This window comes from Crocuta crocuta, unplaced genomic scaffold, assembly GCF_008692635.1.
Source record: "Crocuta crocuta isolate KB4526 unplaced genomic scaffold, BGI_CrCroc_1.0 scaffold729, whole genome shotgun sequence".
Classification (NCBI taxonomy): domain Eukaryota; kingdom Metazoa; phylum Chordata; class Mammalia; order Carnivora; family Hyaenidae; genus Crocuta; species Crocuta crocuta.
The window spans coordinates 236,220-261,215 of NW_027528876.1; the positions used below are offsets into that span (position 1 = coordinate 236,220).

The 24,996-nt window shown below is 61.4% G+C and overlaps 1 protein-coding gene across 1 annotated transcript in view; it reads left to right on the plus strand.

The window, feature by feature from the left end:
* PACS2 (phosphofurin acidic cluster sorting protein 2) overlaps positions 1–24,996 on the plus strand; it is a 51,969-nt gene that overhangs the window by 4,486 nt on the left and 22,487 nt on the right. The gene's annotated exons all lie outside the window — the stretch shown is intronic.

Below are 24,996 nucleotides of genomic sequence, written 5' to 3' on the forward strand. Positions count from 1 at the left end.
TGCGGGGCGCGCCCGAGAGGAGGCTCAGCGAGGGGTCGCCGGACGGGCAGCGCCCAGGTTAAGCGGCTTCCATAGCTGCGGGACACTTCTCCCTCTTTGGCTGGTGTTTTAAAATCTGTTTTCCTGAGAATTTGTCCATTTTGTCCAGATTTTCGAGTTTTTTGGCACATGGTTGTTCGTAATATTCTCTCGTTTTTCTTCACTTGGCGGCGGCAGGGTCTGTAGTGCCGTCCCCTCGGGCCGTCACGCCGGCTGTGCAGGTGCACGAGCTCGGCCGTCTCGGTCACCAAGGGCTCAGCGGTGGGTGAGACGACACCGCTCCCTGGTCTTCTGCCGCTCATGCTCAGGCCTGCGCTGCTGTTGCTTGTAATTTCTTCAGGTAAACGCGCGGCTCCTCGTCCCCTTGCCCGCAAGCATGTCTTCGTAGGAAGTCAGCTGCACCTCGCAGGCTTTTGTACAGTCGTTCCACCGAAGATGCGTTTTTCACTATTCTTTCTGTAGCCTGTCGGGATACTTCCAAGTTTCTTAATATGCAAGCATATGGGTTTTCTTCCTACTTAGTTCTCGGTGATGCAGTCCATCTCTCTTCTGCCCGTTGTTCTTTTCTAACTTAATTGTGTTGTGGTCAGAGAGGGTGGGCAGGATGGCACCAGGTCCTTAACGTTTTTTGTGACTTGTCTTATGGCTCGGTTTGAGGTCAGTTTTCATACATGCTCTGTTTGTACCGAAAAGGAATGTGTTTCTGGCAGTCGATGGCGTTTGATGTCTGTCCACACACGCCACGCTCAGTTCAGTGCCTTCTTCAGATCTGGTCCCGTTTTCGTCTACTGGAGACGTGTGTTAGGATCTTCCGATGTTGGATTGATCTATCTCTCTTGGAGTTGTGTCAGCTAAGCTGTTAGGCACACACGTGCTTGGATTATGATACCTTCCGGCGGTTTTGAACTTTGAGTGCATGTGACTATCTGGGAATGCTGTCTGTCTGAACGTGGACTTTGGTGGCAGGAAAGCTCTCTGAGCTTCTGGAGAGCACCTGCCTGTTCTTTCTTTTTCCACCTTTCTTTAGCCTTGCCCGCATCCTTACATGTGACATGTGTCTTTGGTTATTCGGCGTGGATCTAGTTTTTGGTCACTCTGAGAATCTTTAATTTTTAACTAGAACGTTCAGTCTGTTGTCATTTGTCCAAATTATTGACGTTTGGGTTCGCGTCTACCTGTTTATTTTTTGTGCTCATCAGTTTTTTATTTTTTATGTTTGCTTTCTCTTGGGTCTTATTTTGTACTGTTTTTTTTTTTCCTTTTTTCTGTTTCTCCATCGTATATTAGTTTGAAACTTACCACTCTTTCTGTGTCTCAGTGGTTACCGTGTAGATTGTAATTTCCATACTGGTTGTAGTTTCAAGTTTTATCTTATTCCGCTCCTGACAGACGCAAGGACGGGCCCTACAGCGTGTTATTTTGACAGAACCCTTTCATGCGTACATGCTCTTGTCCGGTGTACAGAGCCGTCCTGGAAACCCAGGAGGGCTTGTTCCCTCGTTATTCTGCTAACACTTGATTAACCTCAAACTCACTGCTTCCTTTCCTTCATTCTTCTTCTTTTTTTTTAAATATTTTTTTTTATTTATTTCTAGGAGAGAGAGACAGTGTGAGCCGGGGAGGATCAGAGAGAGAGGGAGTCACAGACTGAAACAGGCTCCAGGCTCTGAGCTGGCAGTCAGCACAGAGCCAGATGCAGGGCTCGAACCCACGAACCGTGAGATTATGACCCAAGCGAAAGTCGGACGCTTAACCAACTAAGCCACCCAGGTGCCCTTTTCCTTCATTCTTCTGGTGACTCAGATCCTGGAATTGATTTCCTCCTGGTCATGTCGGAAAATGCATCTTGAGAATTTTCTTTAGTGAGGCTGTGTTGATAACTGTTCTTTCTGTGTATCTGGAAACGTTTGGAAACGTTGACCCTTTCTTCTAGAGGATGTCCTGTGGGTGTGGACGTGCAGGTGGCCTCTCCCCCCCCATGTGCAGGTGTCCTGCGGGTGTGGACGTGCAGGTGGCACCTCCTCCCCATGTGCAGGTGTCCTGCAGGTGTGGACGTGAGGGTGGCACTGTCCCCCATGTGCAGGTGTCCTGTGGGTGTGGACATGCAGGTGGCACCTCCTCCCCCATGTGCAGGTGTCCTGCGGGTGTGGACGTGCAGGTGGCCTCTCCCCTCCATGTGCAGGTGTCCTGCGGGTGTGGACGTGCAGGTGGCCTCTCCCCCATGTGCAGGTGTCCTGTGGGTGTGGACGTGCAGGTGGCACCTCCCCCCCATGTGCAGGTGTCCTGCGGGTGTGGACGTGCAGGTGGCCTCTCCTCCCCCATGTACAGGTGTCCTGCAGGTGTGGATGTGAGGGTGGCACTGCCCCCCATGTGCAGGTGTCCTGCGGGTGTGGACGTGCAGGTGGCCTCTCCCCCCCCATGTGCAGGTGTCCTGCGGGTGTGGACGTGCAGGTGGCATCTCCCCCCCCATGTGCAGGTGTCCTGCGGGTGTGGATGTGCAGGTGGCCTCTCCCCTCCATGTGCAGGCGTCCTGCGGGTGTGGACGTGCAGGTGGCCTCTCCTCCCCCATGTGCAGGTGTCCTGTGGGTGTGGACGTGCAGGTGGCACCTCCCCCCCATGTGCAGGTGTCCTGCGGGTGTGGACGTGCAGGTGGCCCCTCCCCTCCATGTGCAGGTGTCCTGCGGGTGTGGATGTGCAGGTGGCCTCTCCCCTCCATGTGCAGGTGTCCTGCGGGTGTGGATGTGCAGGTGGCCTCTCCCCTCCATGTGCAGGTGTCCTGCGGGTGTGGATGTGCAGGTGGCCTCTCCCCTCCATGTGCAGGTGTCCTGCGGGTGTGGATGTGCAGGTGGCCTCTCCCCTCCATGTGCAGGTGTCCTGCGGGTGTGGACGTGCGGGTGGCCTCTCCCCGCCATGTGCAGGTGTCCTGCGGGTGTGGACGTGCGGGTGGCACCTCCCCCCCATGTGCAGGTGTCCTGTGGGTGTGGACGTGCGGGTGGCCTCTCCCCGCCATGTGCAGGTGTCCTGCGGGTGTGGATGTGCGGGTGGCCTCTCCCCCCATGTGCAGGTGTCCTGCGGGTGTGGATGTGCGGGTGCCTCTCCCCCCCATGTGCAGGTGTCCTGCGGGTGTGGACGTGCGGGTGGCCTCTCCCCCCCATGTGCAGGTGTCCTGCGGGTGTGGACGTGCGGGTGGCCTCTCCCCCCCATGTGCAGGTGTCCTGCAGGTGTGGACGTGCAGGTGGCCTCTCCCGTCTGCACACGGAGGGCACATCTTCCTGACTTTGCACTCAGTTTTGCTCTTGGGAAGTCAGCTGTCAGGTGAGACTCATCTGAAGGTCTGGCCTTCCTGGTGGCTCTGTGGTCGCCTCTGTTGCTGCAGGTGTGCCTTCCTCCTGACGCTGCCTGGTCCGGGTGCGGGCTCTCCAACTTTGTGGGTTGGTGGTTTTGACCGGTTCTGGGAAGTGCCAGCCAACCTCTCTTCAGTAGCCGTCTGTCTGCGGTGTCCTCGCTCGCGTCTGGAGCCCCGTCTGGATGCACGACAGCTCATCCCACTCGTGCAGGTTTTGTGTCCCTGTGATGGTGGCCGGTTCTCAGCTCTTCCTTCTACTGGCCGGCCAGTGGGGACCGCACTGTGTCCTGCCCAGGGCTCGGCCTGGACGTGGAGTGGCTACTTGGTGAAGCTCCCAGAGCTGAACAGAGGTGCTTTGCTCACGGGTGTGGGATTTGTTTCGAGCGTGCGGGCGTGTGCCAGGGGAGCCACGCACTTGGCTGGCGGTGGGGCTGGTGGGTGTGTGTGAGGGTCGGGGTGGGCCCAGGGTGCCTGCAGCGTCTGAAGGATGAAGTCTGCTCCGAGGGGAGACCGGGGAGGCCGGCATTCCACGGCCCATGGGCTGGCAGCTGTGGGGGGCGCTGGGGCCTGCCGTGCCCCGCGCTGCAGCTCACCCGTGCGTGTGGGCTGGGCCGCGCTCTACTGCCCGTGCTGCCCGTGCAGAATTGGCTTTTGTGCGGCAGGAAGCAGCTGTCGCAGAGGACCTCTCGGCTGCTGCGCTGGGGCAGGTGTGCGGTCTCACATGCTGCTTAGGTGGGGACCCTTTGGTTGGGCTCCAGAAGCAGCTCTCCCCTGCTCCTGCCCCAGGTGCTGGCAGTCCCACCTGGGAGGGAGTCCGAGGGGAGGGCCGAGGGAGGGAGGGAGTCCAAGGGGAGGGCCGAGGGAGGGAGGGAGGGAGTCCGAGGGGAGGGCCGAGGGAGGGAGGGAGTCCGAGGGGGTAGGGAGACCACCCCAGACAGTGGCTGTAGAATCAGGAAAAGTGATTGGTCTTTTTGACCCTGTGATGGATCAGATCTCGAGGGTCCGACAGGAGCCCAGGTGGCGTGTGGCCGGGCCGGAGTGACCCGTCCCAGGGACGCAGACAGGCAGGGTGGAGGGCACCCTCCCGCAGCACAGCGGGTGCCCTCCAGCACCTCGGCGGCCCCAGGCAGCTGCGCCCGGGAACTGGCACACGCCTGCGTCCTGGCCGGCGGCAGTTTGGACTCGGTGCAGAGCGCGGCAAGTGTGCGGAACTGCTGGCCCGCGCCTGCCCCTTGTCGGCTCCCGGGGATCGCTAGGCAGCCTGGGCAGCGGAAAGCCGGCCCTGAAGACCGTGTGGGCGGGTATTTAGAGGCCCAGCTCCCGTCTGCCCTGGAGGTGCCTCGGTCACGGCCACTGAACCAGAGCCGCAGCGTCTCGGCCGCCCGGGCCCCGCTCCCTCTGGAGGAAGGCCGGGTTCTGTGCTCTGCACCTGACAGCTGGGGGGGCCGAGCGCAGAGCGGCCAGGGCGGCTCTCCTGTGGAGGCGTCTGGGGAACGTCGGTGTCTGCACCTCAAGGGCGAGGGGCGGGGGGCACAGGTGACGCCCGGCCATGGTGCCCTCACCCTGTGGGCACCGCTGCCCCGATGGTGGGAGAGGAGGGGTGGGGGGCCGGGACAGGCGGTGGACACGGAGGGTCAGGCCGGGGAGGGGTTTGGGTTTGGGGCCCCCCCCCGAGCTGGGTTGTGCTCCTGGCAGCAAGGGAGGTGCCTCGAGTGTGTCACGGCTGGCTGTCAGCTGGCTCCGTGTCTGGTTTCCACGTGGCAACACCACCGTTCCAGCCCCCTCCCCCCGTGGGGTCTGAGGTGAGCAGCACGGTCACAGGCGTCTGTCCACACTGCCACCCTTTGCCCTCTGTGTGGGCGACTTCTGTTGTCAGGGGTTTAGCCCCTGTCGTTGCTCNTCGTCCCCCCCAGGCCCGGCTCTGCCCTGCGTGGACGGCACTGTCTCCATCTGTGTGGCACCCACCTCCTTCCTGTCCCCGGCTGACCAGCTCAGTGTGTAGGGCACACGTTTTCCCCACTGGGAAAGTGGCGACGCCCCCCAGGCAGGCCCGCGGTGACCTCTGGGGTGGCTTCTGTGTGAGTCAGAGCCTCAAACTGTGGACAGCTGGGCGCCTGCATCTTCCACTACATTTTTTTTTTCCCAGATATTTTTTATTCCTTCAAGTTTATTTATCAGGATCTTTCGGGTAATTTGAGTCTCACTTTGTGGCGTGACTATGGTTGACCTTGTGCCCCGGCTGGTTAGGCCCCCCTGCCCTGGGCGGAGTGGGGCACACTCCTGGGCGGCAGGGGCTGCCTCAGGGCTTGCACACTCATCCCTGCCCACCCGGGAGGGGACCAGCTCCTTGTTCCCTGGGGTCCCCGTGGGGGTCTGAGGCCATTGCAGCGGGTCCTCCGGGGCGTGCGGGCTCTGGCCGGGCCCCAGCTTGGGCTGTGACCAGGGGCAGCGTAACTGGACGGCCGTCGCTGCCCGGGACGGGGCTGGCACACCCCTCCTCTGGGCGGCTCAGGCAGGAAATGTGTGGACAGGACCATGTTTACAAACACGACGCTGGCCCGATGGAGCATCAGGGGCGGGACGACCAACTCGGGTGTGGGTGCGGGGCCCCCGAGAGAGGAGTGAGCGTGGGGGGCTGAGCAGGGGCCTGCTCAGGGTGAGCCCACGGGAGGGAGGGAAGACGACGGGGTTTCCTGGACAGAAGGGGCGTGGTGGGGGGGTGATGGGCCATTCGCTTGTGAGGGGCACGGGGTCCTGGCTCCCTTCCAGCCACTTGGCTCTCAGGCTGTGCTGTGACAACGGAGGCTGCCTTCCTGGTCTGTGCTCAGCAGTGTGGGCGCTACAGCCGAGCGAGGGGCCCTGCTGGGGTCCCCAGTGAGGAGACATGAGGCTGAGGCCTTGGGGTCTGGGTGGGAGGCGTCTGACATCTCTGCCTCCGACTTGCCCGCATGTGCTGGGGAGGATGGGCCACACCCATCTGTGGGTTCTAGAAAGCCACCTAGACCCTGGCAGGTCATGGAAGGTTCTAGATGTGTGGTTTTTGTGGCCTGGGTCTGGAGCAGGACTGTCGACAGCTGAGCTCCCGGAAGGTCACCAGTGGCATCGGTCTTGGCAGATAAAAGCCCCGTGTAGGCGGCAGACCAGCGTGGGGGCCACGGTGAGGGTTCCCTGGGGGAAGCCGGTGTGGACAGCCCGCGCCCCTGCCCGGCAGCGAGGCCCCGCCCTGCCCTGGCCTCTGCTTCTTTTGATCCAACCGAGGACGGCCACACCTGTTCTCTCTCCTCATCTGCCTCTTGGGGGATCATTTCCTCAAGAAGAGGCGATCACAACCCTTCCCTGGGGCGTGTAGCCAGCAGGGGGGCAGGCTGCCCCTGCTCAGCAGTTTGGCCCCGTGGACAGGCAGACATTCCATCCTGTGCCACCACGGCACAGAGGCCCGCCAGGGAGGGGACAGCTGTGTCACCAGCCGCCGCCGTGGGGGACGCAGGAAACTGCTGGTCTCGCCTCGCCGTCACTTGAAAGCTGGGGCGTCCGCGTGTGCTGTCCCTGCAACAGGAGCCCCGGGCGGTGTCTTCAGGCAGAGGAGGCAGCCCAGTGGGTGGGAAGACACCGCCCCGCGGACTGTGGCCGGGGCCCACGGCCTGGCCGCTCTCGGGGAGCACGCTGGGCGGTGATGGGCTCTTCGTGTCAGGAGCACACAGAAAACGTGTCTGGTTGGCCTGGTTTACAAGAGGGCTCCGGGTGAACTCGCTCCGGCTGGGGGTTTCCTGTTTCCTTTAAGAGGAGGGGGAGGACAGGGTCCTTTCTGCCCAGAGCGTGGCCTGGCCTGGCCGCCCAGAGAGAAAGGCAGGCCGGCTCCTCCACCCAGAGCCCCAGAGCGAGGCCCGCCCCCAGGCCACGGAGCCGTGGGCGCGGGAAGCCAGGGCAGCGCTCCGGCGCAGGGGCCCGGGGCCCCCCACACGCCCTGCTGCCTCCGTCTCGGCTGCTCCTGGCGCCCAGCTTGGCATTCCCGTGGTCATTTGAGATTTGCTCCGTGGCAGCTGTTGCCTTTCCTGCCTGGACGAGAAGCCCGTGGAACCAGGCCCAGCCTGCTCCCCCCTCCCTGCGGCCCCCCGGCCTCCCGCACCGTCCTGGGCACTGGACTGGCTGATGCTTGTGGGGAGGACGGGGCGGGGGGGGCGCGTCCAGAAGCTCCAGGAGAGTCTCGGGGGAGGGGGTTGCTGCCGTGTAAGTGGCCAGAGTGCCGCTGGAAATGGGGAAGCCCGGGGAGTGTTGTGGGCCCAGCGCTCGGAGCGAACAGGTGACTGGAGGGTCCACACAGGCTGCTTCCTCTGCACATGGAGCCCGTCTCCAGCTGCCGGGGACGGCGGGGCGTCCGCAGCCGGGACTCAGGGCAGGTGCGGGGGAGGGGCGAGCACCCACCTGCACCTGCACCTGCCTCACACCGGCTCCACGCGGCACCCCACCCTGCCCCTTCCTTTTCGGGGTCTCGTGGCCCCCCTGGGAGGCCAGGCCCGCCTGAGCCAGTGTACCTCATCCTGTGCGATGACACCTTGACTCTTTCGTCCCGGCCACCCAGCGAGCTGTGGGCAGGATTCTGGCTTGGCATGGGGAGCTGTGCCCACAGAGGGTGGTGGGAAGTGGCCGCGCCTGCAGGCCAGTCCGCCTGACTGTTGGCCTGACTTCGGTGTGACCCTGGCCCTCACTTGGTGGGGTCCCTGGCAAACCTGAGGTGGTCCCTCCCGGATGGGCCCGAGGGCAGGGGTGTGGCTAAGAAGAGCCCTGCACTCACTGTTGGGAAGGGTGAGAACCTCCCTGGATTCTGGAGGCTCGAGACCAGGGAGGCTGCTGCTGGAAGGAGATGTGTGAGCACAGACCCCTTGTTGGGACCCTCCAGGAGTTTCTCTGGCTGGGGCTGAGCCTGCTGGGGTGTGGCCCGGAGAGAGTGGGAGACGTGGGCACCGTCTGGGAGAGGAGGGGGTGGTGGTGGCTGGAGGGAACTTGGGGTCCGTGTCTGTGTGCCTTGGTTGGGAGGAAGGAGGCGAGGGGTGCGCGCCCGGGGGAGCAGGTGGCCATGTGTCTCTCCCAGACTAGTCACCTGATTCTCAGGAGAGCAAGTGGCAGAGCAGGGGGGTGGCGAGGCAGGGGCCCAGAGGGCTTAGCACAGACCTGGGAGCGCCTTGTTGTGGACCTGGGTGGGCAGTCGGTGGCCGTGGCCAGCGCGTCTCGGGTGTTCGCAGGTGGAGCCAGTGGGGGGGGCTGGCATGGGGTGAGGGGGGCCCTGGTGCCAGCAGAGGCTGCACGTGGTCTGTGTGGTGCTGGGAGCCTGGTGGCGCCCGGGGCGGACGCAGCCCAGGCGGGCGGGATGTGCAGGAAGCCCAAGACGGGTTTGTGAGAGGGGGTGGACGGGCTTCCTGGAGATTTCGTCTCGTCCTTTCCCAGCCGGGGCTGTGCTGCTTCCTCGCAGGCCTCTGGTGACACGCCCCCGGCCGGCTGGGCGAGTGGCGTCTCCCCCTGGACCCTGGCCTGCTTCCCAGGTCACCGCTGCCGGGTGCGCCGCCTGCCCTCCTGCGCAGGTGGTCTGGGCGTGGCTGGGGCGGCCTTGGCTCAGCTTCCTGGTGACAGGCCCCTTGTCATTTCTGTCCTCCTCGCTTGAACCCGCTGTCTTCAGCACCTCCCGGCCGGCCGTGTCTGCGCAGCCCCCGCTCTGCCCGGGGGTCAGCTCACACACAGTCCGCTTCTGACCGGCAGGCTGGCACCTCTGCGGCACTTGCTACGTTCGCTCTGTTGTCATGCTTTCTTTTCCTTTGCTTTTTTGTTCATTTTTTTCTGGGAAACGGATCAAGATTGATTTGCTTTCCTTTATTAGTCTCTCCAGGAAAGTTTTCTGTTCCTTTATCTGTTACTGGCGTGTGCTGCCCCCTCCCCGCCGCCCTGGCCCCAGGCCCTGCGAGCACAGTGCCCGGAGACCCCAGTGCCTGGCCCCTGCCCCACCCTCCCGGGCCCCTGGACACTGTCTTCTGGCCCCACAGCGATTTTGAGAAGCTGGGGAGAAGCCTGCTCGTGGTTCCTCGTGGGGAATGAGTTCTCGCCGGTTGCTTGGAAGGCCCCCTGTGGGTTCGGTGTGCGCACGGTCGGCGTCACCACTGTCCTGGCCCGGGGTGGGGCCAGCCAGCACGCTGCCGCCGTCCTGCGCCTGCCCGGCTCCCTCGGGACGGGGCCCTGCTGCCCTGTCGGTGGAGGGGCGTGGTCCCTGGNGGCCCTGGCCCAGCAGCCGGGCCCCCCCCCGCCCCCGGGCCTCACCGTCCAGGCCCCACCTCCTGCCGCCATGATGCCGGAGGGGGCGGGTTTCTACTCGAATTTTGGAAGAAACAAAATTTAGCGCATGGCACCCACTGCCCCCAGTGTTTGGGAGGGTGCCCACCGCAGGCCTCCTCCGACCCCTCCCCGGACGGCGCCTGCGGGCAGCCTCATGCCTCTGGTCTGCCGGGACCCGGTGCCCAGCAGGGCCCGGTGGGGGCGCCCACTGAACCCCGGGCTCTGCTGGGTCAGAGCCCTTGAGGACGCCCTGCTGTGAGGCATCAGCGATGCCAGGACCACACCAGCCCCTTTGCCTCGTGACTCCCCCCACCCCCGGCCCCCTTGGGGCTCCTACGCTTCCCTTCACCTCTGGGAGGTCAGGCTGCCCCAGGTGCATTGTCGTCATTGGACAACGTGGAACCACTCAGTGCCCAGCGGGGGCTGGTTCTGTCCCTCCACTGGGCCTGCCCGTGCGGGGAGGGGGGGACAGCCTGTGACACAGGTCCCTGCCACCAGTGCGGGCCCCACTCCTCTCCGCCCGCGTGGAGACCCATCACTGAGGGCAGTTCTGCCCAACATGGGGCACACTTGAGAGAGAAGGTTCTGGCTCCTTTCTGGGTTAGCCTGGAGACACGCCTGGGGAGGCTAGGCTCAAGGTGAGCCCCTGGGGATGCTGGGCTCAGGGTGAGCCCCCGAGGAGGCCAGACTGGGGGTGAGCCCCCGGGGAGGCCGGGCTGGGGGTGAGCCCCCGGGAAGCTGGATGCTGAAGGAGCTGGAGAGCGAGGCTGTCCCCCCAGGGTACCCTCCGAGTGTGCTCACAGCCCTCTCTGCCCTTGTCAGGGAGGGGCAGGAAATGGGTAGATTTTGGCCAGAGAAAGGCCTGCACTTGATCCTGTGTGGGCAGACCTTAGGGCTGGCAGCTGGCTGAGCGTCCCCTGCCTGGAGCAGAGCCACCTAGGACCATCGTTGTGTCTCTGAAGTCCAGCCTGCAGGCTGCTCAAGAGGGACACATGGCTCGACCGAGGTGCCCTGGGGGCTCCCCAGCCTGCCGTCCCCACTTCCTCCGCTAACGGGAAGGCCTCAGCAGGCGGGAGGGACAGCGCTGGGCGGGACCTCGCCTGCCGGAGACCATGTGGGGTTCCCCTCATGCCTGGGGCTGCTGGGCTGGAGGCCGAGGGGCCGAGGGTGACCTCTGGAGCACTTGGGTCACCAGGTGGAGGACACAGGCCCAGGAGACCTCCCTGTGGCTGGTCCCAGAGCAGTTGCGTTGGCCAACAACCAATGCCCTTGTGTAACATGGTCATGTTGCTGGCTGGCTGGAGTTTTCGGGGTCCCAGGCCCCCTTGAAGCTCTCCCCAACAGACACATAGTGCTCCCTGTGGGCACCTGGCTCCTCCCTGTGGGTGGCCACGCTGGCCTCTGACAGCAACACCTCCCTTGGGAACCGGCTGCTTCCCCGCCTCCTCTGGCGCCCTGGCCCCACCGTGGGCAGGCTGGCTGGGCTGGGGCCAGAAGGGGGGCCCACGGTGACCCCGCCACTCCTCCTTCCTCCTTCCAGGGCTTCCCAGCTCCGGTGACAAGGGCCATTCTGGCCCCACATGCCGGCCGGCGGAGACACTGAGACGGCACCTCTGACCTCGCCTCCTGATTAGCAGGAAGCAGCCGTGTCCAGATAAGGCTGGACAGCAGAGAAAGCTGAGCCGGGCCCGAGAGCTGGCGGCCACCCCGGGCTGCCAGGGGCAGGTGACCTGCGCTCAGGGCGTGGGTGGTTCCGAACTGTCCGGCCACAGCTCACCGCTGCTGGAACATTCCTACAGGAAGCACGCTGGGCCAAATGCCGGTCTCCAGGCCTCCAAGTGCCCCGGCCTTGCCCCGAGACTGGGCCGTGGCCCGGCTGCGTGGGCTTGCAGCCCTGCTGGAGCTGCTGGGGCAGCCGGTCTGTGTCCACCCCAGCCCTGCCCTTGGGCTGGCTGCTCCCCGAGCCGTGGGCAGGGCGTGGGCGCCCCCGGCCAGCTGCCAGCACAGAGCCCCGGCTCCCACCAGGGCAGACACGTGGCTGCACAGATGGGGCAGCTCCTGAAGACAAAGGGCCCCTCAGTTTTCCCTCTTGCCAAACACAGAGTCAGCGCCTTTGGGACCACAGAGGTGCGCCCCACACGTGGCCGCCGTTTCAGCCATTCCGCTCGTACCTGGATGAAAACCATAGAAGTCAGCGTTTGCTCCAGGGGCCAGCGGGTGCTGATTGTTTTGCAGAAACCCATAAAATGTCCTTGCCCCCTTCGGGCGCCGGGTGCCATCCAGAGGGCTGCGCCCGCCGGGGCCCCAGCTCGGCCGCCCTGGAGCAGTGTCCAGGCCCTCAGAAGGTTAAACGGAGTTACCACGTGGCCCAGCAAACCAGTCTTTCCTGAGAGGGGCAGGGGCTCCGGCAGAAGGTCGCCCAGCAGTCCGTCGTGGTTGTCTGGGTTCCCCACCATCAGCCGCCGTCTGGACAGGAGGTCCCCTCCCGACGTGCTCGGAGGGCAGTGCAGCCTCGCGCTGCGCCACAAGCCAGCGTCACTCACCTCATTCACCTCGTCCCCAGCGTCTCATGTCCCCCATCATCTGGGCAGGGTGAGTGCAGGTCACCACGGTCACAGCCTCCCTTGCCGGGTATCACTAGGATTGTCCTGTTACCGTCGCTCACGGCTGATGACCCCTTCCTGTGCCTGATTTCTGACCCCAACCATATCCCGGGTGTGCGCGTAGAGGAGATGTGTACGTGCAGGGTCGGGGCTATCCGAGGTTTCAGGGGGTCTCGGCGCACCAGCCTCAGGGAACGGGGGGCTCCTACAGGAATAGGCACAGCACTGTCCCCAGCTGCCAGACAGGGGACGCCGCGTGTCCCTCAGTGGATGACGCATAAACAGGACGTGCAGAGAGGTTGCCCTGCCTGTAAAGGAATGAGGATGCAGAGCAGACGAGTCCGGAAAAGTCGCTCAGCGGAGAACCAGGCACTGCGGCCGCCTGTACGTGTGGGTCCCTTTCTGTGAACCGTCCCTCACCCTTCTGTAAGGAGGACCCTCGGGAGCAGACTGCTGGCCGCCAGGGGCTGGGGGCGGCCATGGGGCTGACAGCCAAGGGGAAGGGCTTTCCCTATAGGCTGATGAGAATGTTCTGGAATTAGAGATGGTAGTTGCTCAATGCTCTGCGTGTACTAAGTACCACTGACTTGAACACTTTACGGTGGTCAATTTTGCATTATGCGTATTTCACAAGAGTAATTCTAAGACAAAGGGGGCAGGATGGGTATAGATTCAGGGGGTCAGGATAGGTGAGATTCAGGGGGTCAGGGTGGGGGTAGATTGGGNNNTGTAGATTGGGGGGTCAGTATAGGTATAGATTTGGGGGGGCAGGATGGGTATAGATTCAGGGGGCAGGACGGGTGTTGATTCAGGGAGACCAGCAGCAGGTGAGCCCATGTGATGCGTGGCCCGTTTGGACCCTGGCTTCCAGCAGTGGGGGGGCACCCCAGGTCGGGGCTCAGGAGTGGCAGTGGGCAGCCGGCTGCGGTGTGTGGCTGACTAGTGGGCGTGTGGACATCTCAAGGGACAGCCCACCACTCCCAGGAGATGCTTGCTGGGGGCTGAGGGTCTTGATGCCCTGACTCATCACAGATCCTCAGTCCACACAGGAGGGGAGGTCTCCCTCCATGGGGGGGGGAGGGGTGAAAAGCACGACCTGCTGTGCCCTTGGGGCTCCAGGCAGCAGGGGGCAGACAGCAGCCCTGGAAGGTTCTGGAGCCTGAGGTCACTGGGGCTGTGGGTCTGCACTTCTGTGGGTCGCCTCTTCGCGGCTGTCGCCTACGTTCTGTGGATTGTTTGTCTCTTTGTTGTGCTTCTGTAAGAGGCTTTGTTCCCGGGACTTTGGCCCTTTGTCTGCCAGCAGCTGTCTTCCCGCATCTGTTGTGCATCTCGGACTTCGCTGTGCTAGCATCCGCGTTTCCCATCTCAAGGAGAGTCGGGGTCTTGCGTTGGGGTCTCGTGCCTTCCTCCACTCAGCTTGGTGCCCCTGGCGGGGACGTACCTGTGTGTGCTGGGCACGGTTCTGGGCCCTGCTGCCAGTCCGGATGGCAGGGAAGTGGGCGCTTCCCAGACCCGAGGGCCTTCGTTGAGGAGGGAGGAGGCAGTGACATGGCGGCAGGGCCTGGATCCTGAGCTGCATGTCGGGCCTGCCCAGAGACACCTCCATAGCAGCAGCCACCGGCAGGGCCACGCGGGGCCACAGGGCGGTGCGGAGGAGGACACGACAGCACCCAGGGGATGGAGAGAAGCAGGCGCAAGGGGTCCTGGGCTTCACCCCCGGGTGGTCTGCAGGGCACAGGGGCTGGTGTGCCTCCTTCTGATGCCCGGCAGAGCCAGGAAGGGCTGGAGCCTCTGGAGGAGCCCTGGGAGGGCGCCCAGGGCAGAGGCTGGAGCCGGGTGGCGTCCTTGTCCCTGCTCTGGACTCCAGCGGCCACCAGTGTCCAGGATCAGCAGAGCAGGGGAGAGTGGGTGAACCGGGGGCAGAACTCAGCAGTGGCACACCCTGCATCTGTGAAATGGGAATGGGAGCCTCTGGTGAGAGAACATTCCAGAACATTCCATCATGGCTGCCAGAACTCAATGGCAGACACAGAAGGTGTTCAGCACGAGGGGCCAGACGAAGCTGAGAAGAGCCAGAGAGTGGAGCAGAAACAGGTGGAAACAGACAGAAAAGAGACTGGGGGCCTTGGCGCTCCTCCGGGAAGGGTCCGTCATCTGGGCCCCTCCCCCGGCCATGCAGGCACCGAGCTGCAGGCAGGGCCCAGGCAGGGACGAGGCCCCCTCCTCCAGGTCTCCTGACATGTTGGTCCTTGGAGGGGTCACGTGTTCTCCACGTGCTGTCTGCCCAGCGAGTGAGAGGGGCACACGGGTGTCCCCACTCTCTGGACAGGCCTGGGGGACACTTAGGAGAGACAGCCTTGCCTTCCTGTCAGGGTTGTGAGCCCTGTTTGTGGGAGAACCGTGCTGGCAAAAGTTTTTGACCAAAAGTTAAAACCGGAACCCCGCGCTCTGTTGGCGGGAACGTAAGTGGCACAGCCCAGGGGTCGTGGGGGAGGTGCTGAGCACAGAGCCCCCGGCAGCCGGGCTCCGGGGTCGGTGTCCTGAAAGCACTGGAAACGGCATGACGCACAGTGGCCCGTGTCCATCACTGGGTGAGTGGATAAACAAGCCCATCCGAGCGGGGGTAGCCCCCAGCCTTAGAGGCCGAGGAGATTCTGGCCCAGCTCCCACATGGGTGGGCCGTGAGGACACTGCCCTGAGGAACAAGCCAGCCCTGAGAGGACGCGATTCCACTCCTGCGAGGTCCCTGGAGGAGTCGGGCCCGTTTGGACACAAAGCAGGACTTGGGGAGGGGGTGCCAGGGGCTGGGGACAGGGTGGGGTGAGCATTTCATGGGGACAGTTTCCGTTGGGAAGATGGAACGTTCTAGAGATGGACGGTGGTGATGGACATGTGACAGTGTGAATGTGCTTAATGCCTCCCAACTGCACAATGAAAAATGGTAAATTTTATGTTTACTTATATTTTACTGCAATAAAAAAGGGAACTAGACATTGCCAAACTGTTCCCCAAAATAATCCTGTGGCGATTAACACTCGCAGAGGGAGGGGTGGAGGTTGGAGCCATGGTGGTGACGAGCTCTGACCCTCAGTGCTGGCTGGACTCGCCTGGAGACCCAGGGAGGAGCCCGCGCGGCAGGTGACAGGTCTTCCTGCAGTGACGCGTGGTCGCCAAAGCCCCAGACCAGCAGGGGTCCCCAGGCGGGGACTGACCTTCCTCTGTCCCTGACCTCCTGGAGCCCGAGGGACCCCTGTGGTGCCCCACCCAGACCCCACTCTCGGAGAGCTGTCCCCACACAGCTCCTCATGAGTGCCCGCCGCCGCCCAGGCCCCGGGGAAGTTGGGAAGCGGCGCTCACACGTCTCCTTGGCCGCCGGGTGTGCACGGGCCCGTCTCTCTGGATTGTGTCACACGTGAGGATGTGGGGGAGGGGTCCCTCTTCTGCTCCAACTTGGAATTGAGGTCCTGGGGAGGGCGCAGGGGCTGGCCCGGTCTCTGGAGGCAGGAATGGGGAGCAGTGGGGCGGCGTGTGGGTCCCGAAGGTCGGGGCTGGGGGAGGGGCAGGCGACAGACGCTCCTTGCAGGCCTCGTGTATACACTTACTCTGCAACTCACCAAAACCGGGGGGGGCTTCCGGGTCTTGTCCCCCCCATGTCACTGCCCTGGGGGAACAGCATTGCCCCCTGCCGCCTGCCCTCCCCAGAGCGCCGTCCCCGACCCCAGGGCAGAGCGCCTGACCCTGCTCCCCTGGCTGTGCGTGTTCTGGCCGGCGGGACCTGCCGAGGGGCCCCACTCTCCCTTCCGCAGGGTGCTCTGCCCTCGCCCACCAGCCTTCTGTCCCCGGTCCCATGGCTCCGTTTACACCCACCCTTCACCCCGACCCCACACCCCTGTGCCCTCGCCCATACAGGTCCCCCGGAAGTGGTCGTGGCCCCCCTCCAGAGCCCCTCTCCTGCGCGGCCGTCTCCTTTCCTCGCCTTCCTCCACCCCAGCTCCCAACCGCTGTCCCCTCCAACCTGCCGGCGCCTCCCTCTTCCTCCAGACGCTGGCCCTCACGACCCAGGGCACCCAGGCCGGCCCTTCGGTTCGTGGTCTGAGTGTGGGGGGCTCCCTGCAGCAGCCAGGGTGCCTGCCCTCCTTGCAGGGGCTCTGTCCTGTTAGCCCCCTGCCCCCCCACCGAAGACCACTGACCCTAGAACCCATGGAAGCCATAGTGCCCAGAGCCGGTGCGGAGACAGGCCCAGGGATGGGGCCTGGCACCTGCTCCAGCCTGATGACCGCCCGGCCTGGGCGTCCAGTTGTCCTGGGTCAGGGGCCCCTCGGCTGGCTGTCCTGTGGGCCTGCTCTTCCCTCACGGCAGAAGCCAGAGACCCTCAGGATCGAAGTGTGTGTTCAGGGCCCTTCACACAGAGGCACGGGCACCCCACCCCCTCACCAGGACCATAGGCACGGGCACCCCCTCGCTGGGAGCAGAGGCACCTCTCGTGTGATTCCCCCGCACGCGTGCACACCAGGACTGACCTGTGACAGGCAGCTTCAGTAGATGCTGGGGAGGCCGCTCTGCCCTTACGCATGGCCAGGCCACTGCTTGGAAAGACAGGAGGAAGCAGCTCATGGGCACACGCCCACGCTTGCACAAACGCACAGAGGCCCCCAGGTGCTTCACCTGCATGAAGAAGAACCCAGGGCCAGGCTGGGGCCAGGGAGGGGGCCAGGGCTGGCTGGTGGGCCCCAGCGGCACGTCTGTGGTGGGGTCGCAGGAGACAGGGGCCACCCTCCCTGACCCTCGCCGAGGTGGTGTGAGCAGGACAGTGGAGTCCAGAACCCCGTGTTGGTGTCCACGCCAGCGTCGATTCTGAACACCGACACTCCTCACCCTAAGTGCAGATGTTAGGGACTAAGTGAGCGTTCCGTCACGGACACTTAAAGAACAGCATAAGTCTAAAACAAAAATGGAGGGGCGCCTGGGTGGTTCAGTCGGTTAAGTGTCTGACTTCGGCTCAGGTCACGATCTCACGGTTCGAGGGTTCGGGCCCCGTGTCGAGCTCTGTGCTGACAGCTCAGAGCCTGGAACCTGCTTCGGATTCTGTGTCTCCCTCTCTCTCTGCCCCTCTCCTGCTCACGCTGTCTCTCTCTCTCAGAAATAAATCATTAAAAAAAATAAATTAAAAAAACAAACCAAAAATGGAGATGCAGAGCAAAGCTTATTGAGATCGAGGCCGGAGGCCCACTGTGGGGAGCGGCTGAGCGTGGCCAGCCTGGGAGAAGTGGGGAAGGGGCGGGAGGGGCACACACAGGCGTGGCGGGGATGCACCGACACAAAACGTCGCAGAGCGCTGCAAACGCCGGTTAATATGAAAGCTGAGAGGGCAGTTTGTGAGATTATGAATTAGTAACTGACTTCGTGAACGAGAAACCATGAATCACACTACAGTTTAATCACGTTGTGTTAAAACCACCTGTTTCCTAAACAACATCTGATGGTTTTATTGGTGAATTTTACCAAATCTTTAAGAAATAAGTCCTATCATACAAAGTGCTCCAGACATTGGAAAGGCATCCACTTTGTAAGGGCAGGAAGACCCTGAAAGCAGGAGTTCTGGAATGTTGATTGGCCCAAGATCAGCGTCCGGAATCCGTGTTGAAGCGCCTGCAGTAACCAATCGGAAAATAAAAACAAATTAGCATCTATCCAGTTAGACATAAAAACAAGTAGCGTCTATCCAGGAATCAAGTGGACCACGGGCATTGAAGACACATGGCCCTCGCCCAAGGACAGGAAGCACCGGGGTGAGGGGTGCACAGACGCCTCTCTCCCCGGACAGAAATCAGGCGCGCGAGGAACCCGCGAGCTTAACCCTACAGTTTACGTGAAACAGAGAAGCAGCTTTAGGGAAGAGTGAAGGGTGTCTGTGCCTTCCTTCCCCGGCAGGTATTTATTTAAATAAGCCGTACTACTTAAAACTATGAATTTGGCAGAAGTACAGACTGATCGGCTGTGGACAGGATAGCACAGAATCACACACGCGACCAAGGCAGGCTTCAGAGAGGGCCCGGGCTTCCGTAAGGACAGGTGTGCTCTCGAACAAGTGGGTGGGGGGCCACTGGACACCTGTGAATGATCGTCTCCACGTGCACAGAACAGCCGTGGGCGCCTGACCGACCTGGGTGTAACAGAGCAGGTGAGCGGTTGGGGGGGGCGGGGCGCTCGAAGAACAGTGCCCTGAAGCACAGGCCGCGGGAGACGTGTGTTACGTAAACACACTTGGGAAACACCTTCGTGTGATGGCCTACAGCCAGGAGATGGTGTCTGCCACGTTTATCTGGGGTAAACGAGTCCTGGACGGTCTGAAGTTACCGCACTAGAAAGAGAGGCGGAGGGCGCAGACAGGCTGCAGGCCGTGCTCGGCCCGTGGGCGCGTCCCCGGCAGCAAGTGCAAGCTGAAAACACAGCCGTGAACCTAAAGACCGCTGCTTCGGGCTGTTGGTGAGCCACGGTGTGGCCCCCTCGAATTCGCGTGTTGAATCCCGGACTCCAGAGCAACTCGGGGTGTGAGTGTGCTTGGAGCCGGGGCCGTGCAGAGGTGATAAGCTGAGAGGGGAGGCCACTCGTCGGGGCATTTAGGAAACAGGAAGCCGTCGGCTGGGTCCGGGTCCGTGCCAGTGCCGCCAGGGTGCACGTGTGCAGAGGGAGGGGTGTGAGGGCGCTGCCCCGGGGCACACCCTTGTCTCAGGAGCGCCCTGAGACGCTGGTCTTGGACTTCCCACCTCTGGAAGCCGCCTGGCCCTGGTGGCCGTCGCAGCCGCCGAGCACGAGTGCGAGTCAACACGCCTCTGGGCCGGTGGGATGCACGTAGTCCCACAGCCCGGGAGCCTGGCGTGGCAGCGCCCTGCGCAGAGCCCGGAGCAGGCAGGGCCGTGCGACACGTTTATTAGGTGGCCCAGCGCTGCCGCTGTCTGAGAGAAACCAGGTGTGGGGTGGAGAGGGCACATCACCAACACGTAGGCAGCGTGACATGCACTGTGCAACCTCAGAAACAATGCCCTGCCGTGTGTGTGTGTGTGTGTGTGTGTGTGTGTGTGGTGAAAACAGTGTGCCTGGCAGTCTGGCGCCAACAGGGAGCCAAACACTACCCCCCCCCCCAGCCTGGGGTAGCCCTGCAGGTGTTTGTGGTCCGGGGCGGCACATGGCGTCCACGTCAGGGTCAGGGTGGCTGCCTAGGCCCTGGGGCTGCAGCCTGGAGAAGGACCCGACAGGGGAGCCACACGCCCCCCCCTTGGGTCCACCACCTGCCTGTGGAGAGGCCTCACCCAGCTGTCTGCAGGCAGGACTGTGGCCTCTGGCTGGGAAGTGGACACCCCGCTAATAGGGGTGGGGGGCCAGTTCGGGGACGGCTGGCCGACTCCTGGAAGGAGACCCCCCCCGACGGTGACTCCCGCAGCGGGGAAGGAGGGAGGGGCGGGAGGCACATAGCGGGGGTCTGCAGTTCTGGTCCTGATCTCGACTTGATTCTGGTCGTGGTGTAGGTGGGTGTTAGTGATGTCACTGTGCGATGTTTCTGGAAGCCCCACACTTCTGTGTCTCAGAAAACCAGAAGGCGCCTGGGTGGCTCAGTCAGTTAAGCATCCAACTTCGGCTCAGGTCATGATCTCACGGTTCGTGGGTTCGAGCCCCGCGTCGGGCTCTGTGCTGACGGCTCAGAGCCTGGAGCCTGTTCAGATTCTGTATCTCCCTCTCTCTCTGACCCTCCCCTGCTCACGCTGTCTCTCTCTCTCAGAAATAAATTGAAAAAAAAAAAAAAAAACAGAACAGAACAGTGCTTCTCCAGGGTTGTCTGTGCTGTGGGCTTTCTGGTCCGGAGCGGATGCCATCGGAGAGGAGGGGGAGGTGGTGCCCATTGGATGGGATGCTGGGTTTTTGCCTGTTGAGGGGACCGTGCGTTGTACTGACAGCATGACTCCTGAGGCCGGTATAATTGCAGGGCGCCTCACACAGTAACAGCCCTGCTTAGTGACGCATCTTCCTCTGTGGGGTTTTTAGCGGATCTGCTCACAATTTCCCTGAGGGCCAGTGCCATGCGAGGGTCTCGACCTTGGCTGTAATCTACAACCCGGCCCTCAGGCCTTGCTCTCAGAGCCAGCTTGGGTAAAAACAAATGATGTTTCTTCCTCCTGGCTCAGTGTCTGCGTGCAAATGACTCTCTGCTTTTCATGTTGTTTGCACAAGTAGCATCAGCTCGAATGTATCTTAGAATTTAAAAAAAAGGAGGGGGATCCAAATGGCGTGTGATTGTGCTGCCTGTCCGGGATGCGTGACTCTGAAGAGACCAGCCGCTCAGCACCCATGTAGACGGACCCTCTGCACGGCCACAAGCTCGCCTTCCCTTCCCACAGAAAGCCCGTGGCTCAGCTCGTGGCCTCTGAAGGGGCCCCCGTGCCGAGGACACGTCAGAGCCGGGTGCCGCTGGGCTTTACAGATACAGTCGTCTCCGTCCCAGCTGTGGACACAACCAATTGTCTAGAAACAGGCGTCGTGAAAGTGCTGGGGAGCGCGAGACCCCATCCCAAATAAGGGCCGCGCCAGCATTTCAGATCATGCGTTTCTTCGCAGCAGGACCCAGATAAGGCCTCCTGTTTGCACTGGCTGATATTGGGTCTTGCCGCTTTTTTTAATTTTTGAAAACTTACTGTTTACAACCCCCAGTGAAGTTCAGCCTCGCCCTGAGTTTGTCCACAGCTCTGACGTCCCCAATGCCCCCTCCACCAGGCTCAGGACACCGCACAATCCGCCAGAACCCACCCTGCGGGAGGCGGGAGGTGGTGGCCCCTGTTGTTTCCATTTGCATATTTTCATGCACTCGTTTACTGCCCTTGTGCTTTTTTTGGTGAAGCATCTGCAAGTCTTTTGCCTACTTTTTCTTTTTTTTTTTAATATATATATATTTTTTTATTTCTAGGAGAGAGAGAGAGAGACAGCGTGAGCAGGGGAGGGTCAGAGAGAGAGGGAGAAACAGACTCTGAAACAGGCTCCAGGCTCCGAGCTGGCAGTCAGCACAGAGCTCGACGCGGGGCTCGAACCCACTAACCGCGAGATCATGACCTAAGCGAAAGTCGGACGCTTAACTGACTAAGCCACCCAGGCGCCCCATTTTGCCTACTTTTTCACTGCATTCTTTATTTTCCCATTGTTGAGTTTTGAGGGTTCTTTATATATTGTGGATTGAACCATTGGTCAGATATGCGGTTTGCAAGCATTTTCTCCCAGTTCCAGCTTTTTTCCATTTTTTCACAAAACTTTGGTGAAGTCTGGTGTAGTGGGCTTCCTGCTTCTGCCCCGCGCCTCCCTGCTTTGCGCCACGAGCCCTGAGTGCCGCAGGCCCCGAAGATGTGGACATCCCCCCCTCCCCATTCTCCTCCTCAGAGCCCTTTGGATCACTCGAGTCTCTTTGCCGTTCCGTGTGAACCTGAAAACCAGCTTACTGGGAGGTGCCAAAGAGTCGTGCCGGGATTTCACGGGTGCTAAGCCTGCAGGTCTGGTCTGCACGCTGGTGCCCGTGCAGCGGCTCAGGCCACCCCTGAGCCCCGCGGCCTCTCTCATCCGCCGGCAGGTCCTGCACTGGCCTCATGTTCAGGTGTTTCCATTTGGCTTGGAGTTCCTACAAATGCAAGTTTTAGGAAGCTGACTTCTAGTCGTTCGTTGCTAATATGTAGACCTGGGACTGTTTATCTGTTGAACTTGTATCCTGTGATCTTGCTAATAAGCTCATTAGTTCGGGGGAGTTCACGTTTTCCCATTTCCTTGGGGGTATGCTGCATACGCTGTTGTGCCGTCTGTAAGCAAAGCTGTGTTTTCCTCTCCAACCCGCGTGACTTTCGTCGCCTTTTCTTGCCTTATGGCGCGGGCAGCCCTTCCTCTGTGTGCCGGGCGGCTGAGGGGGAGGCCTGTCTCTGCTGTCCCGCCCCCAGCATGACACGGGCCGTTCAGGGTGCGCCGTCTGCCCCTAGTTCTCCAAGAGTTTTAATCACAAATGGAGTTGAATTTTGTCAATTTTTAAAAATCAGTTGAGGAGATTTTGCTTTTTCTTACTTAGCCAGTCGATGGGGTTAATTACATTGATTGGTTACAAATTCCAGGCCTAGAATTCCTGGAACAAACCTACATAGTGGTGGCGGATTATATTCGTTCCTTTTCATGTATAAGGAGTTCAGTTTGCTAGTATCTGGTTGAAGATCTTTACGTGTGTCTTCATAAAGGAATATTGGTTTACAGTTTTCTTTTTTGTATGTTTTCATCTGGTGTTGGCGTCAGGGTAATTGCTGACCTCAGAATGAGCTGAGAAGTAGTTCTTCCTCTTCTGCTTTCTGGGAGACATGACGTGGGATTGATGGTTTTTCACCTTTTGGTGTCAGGTTAAGTCCGCCTGGAGTTTTCTTTTTCAGAAGGTGGCTCGCTGTTCAGTTTCTTTGATGGATTAGGCTGTTCAGATGATCTGTTCACGATCAGCCGCAGTGTGTAGCTTCGGGATAGCACTGCGTACAGAGACACGTTGTTAGAGTTGTCACATTGTGTCCAGGCTTCCAGTCCCCCTCCTGGGCTTCTTGTTGATGAGACCCCTGGACCTCCTTTCGTTTCTGGTATTGGTGGTTTTGTCTTTTCTTTTCTTTGTTGGGCTACAGGTCTTATCAATTTCATTGCTCTTCCCAAAGAACTAGATTTTGTTTTTATTTTATCCTTTACTCTACATTTTATTTCCGTATTTTTTTTTTATCTTTGATTTCATTTCTGCTTTTGTCTTCTTACTTCCTGGCCCCGCTCGCTTTGGGCTCCGTTGGCTCCTTTCCCGGGGTAGTGAGGTGGAGCCCAGCCCGGGCACTTGAGACCCTTCTCACTGCCCAGCGTGAGCGAGCTCAGGACCGGGTGTAGCTGCCTCCCGGGGTCTGTGCTCGGATCACAAGCCCACAAAGTACTTCTGGCTTCCCCTGAACTTTCCTCCTGGGCCGGAGTGCTGCCTACTGTCCCCAGTGGTTGGCGTTACCAGCCGCCTGTCTACTGTTGATTTCTTTTTGTTTGTTTGGGTTTTTTGTTTTGGTTTTAAATAGGCTACGCAGCCAACGTGGGGCTCGAAGTCCTGACCTTGAGATTAAGAGTCTTGCGTTCCACTGACCAAGCTGGCCGGGTGCCCCTCTACTGTTGATTTCTAGCTGAGTCTCTGTGGGTCAGAGAACACACTTTACGTGACTTCTGTTTTTTAGAGATGAAGCAACTCTGGCTCTACGTGACATCTTTGCAGTCTGTTTCTGCAGACTCAGAGTGGCCCACCGGGCAGAGCAGGCTGGGCTTCCCCAGGGTGCACGTGTCGGGGACCGTCGGGGACCGTCAGGGACACATCCCAGCCTGGAGCCTCCTGCTGCCGGTCACCTGCCTTGCTGCCCGGGAGGCCCTCACGTCTGTGTCTGGCTCCTGTGGGCTCAGTGGAGTGCAGTGGCCCTGAGTGCCGCATTGTGACAGCCTGGCGCTCGGCCCAGGACGGGAGGGCATGGTTTGTGCCTGTCCTGGCTTATCAGAGAGGTGGCTGCCGTTGAGAGGAGAGTTTACTGTCTTTTACTGTCCCTAGAAACAGAAGGCAGCAGGTCCTGGGGGCTGGCCGTGGGTGTTTAGGGCAGGGGATAGTAGGTTGGTGTTGAGGGTGGGTTAAGGAGGGCTTCAGAATTTGGGCTCTGGATTCAGGGGATATGTAACGGGCCTGGCCATGAGTTGGCCCTATAATTAATGGATGTCAAATAGGTAAATACAGAATCTAATAAAACACAGAACAGGAGGGTCTTCATGCCCAGAATGGCGGTGGGGTGTCTGCTCCATGCCCAGGACCATGGTGCGTGTCTCTGCCCCATGGGTGGTTGGCAAGTGCTCAGGGAGCCCATGGAACTTTCCAAGGCCACACCGTTGACCACAGGCCCCCAGGACCCTGCCCCCTCTCGACCCAGGGCCCCGTATCCAGACTGGAGGCCACCTGCCTCACAGGGTCGCTCCCTGCTGTCTGGATGTAGAAGTGTGAGCAGGCGGACTGTCTGAGGTCAGCGGACGGCCGCACCCCTGTCCTGGCCACGGCCACGCCTGTCCTGCCGCTCGGGGTTAGACGCACCCTTCGGGGACTGAGTGACGACTCAGCGGGGCACAGACAGTGTCTCTCCGAAACAGGCCGGTGCCGGCACAGGGGTCTGGGGCCCGTCCCGGCAGCGGAGCTGTGTGGCGGGCGTGGCGGCCCTGACCCCAGGTGCACCTGTTGCAGGAGCAGCCCACCGGCTTCCGGCTTCCGGGGAAGGAACCGGGCTAGGGCTTCAGGGAGCCGCAGAGGGAGATCCGGCGAGTTCCGTGTTGCCCCCCGCCGCCCCCCATCCCCCCCTGCCCGGGTTCCCTAGCTGGGTTCTGGGGGCCCTCAGGGGCCGCCGCCTCCCAGAAGTCCAGGCTGCGTGGACGGGGACCTGTGATGTCAGGTGTGCGAGGCACACGCTGCAGCGACAGCAGAGGGAAGGGCGCCCAGGGACCTCGGGGCGCAGTGCGGGCGTGCCCCCGGGCCCCTGAGCTCCGAGCAGGGAGGAGGTGTGAGGAGGGTACCGTCGGGGCGGCTCAGGGCCTTGGTGCAGCCCTGGGGTCAAGATGAGGGGCGAGGCCGGGGCGTGGTCTAGAGGG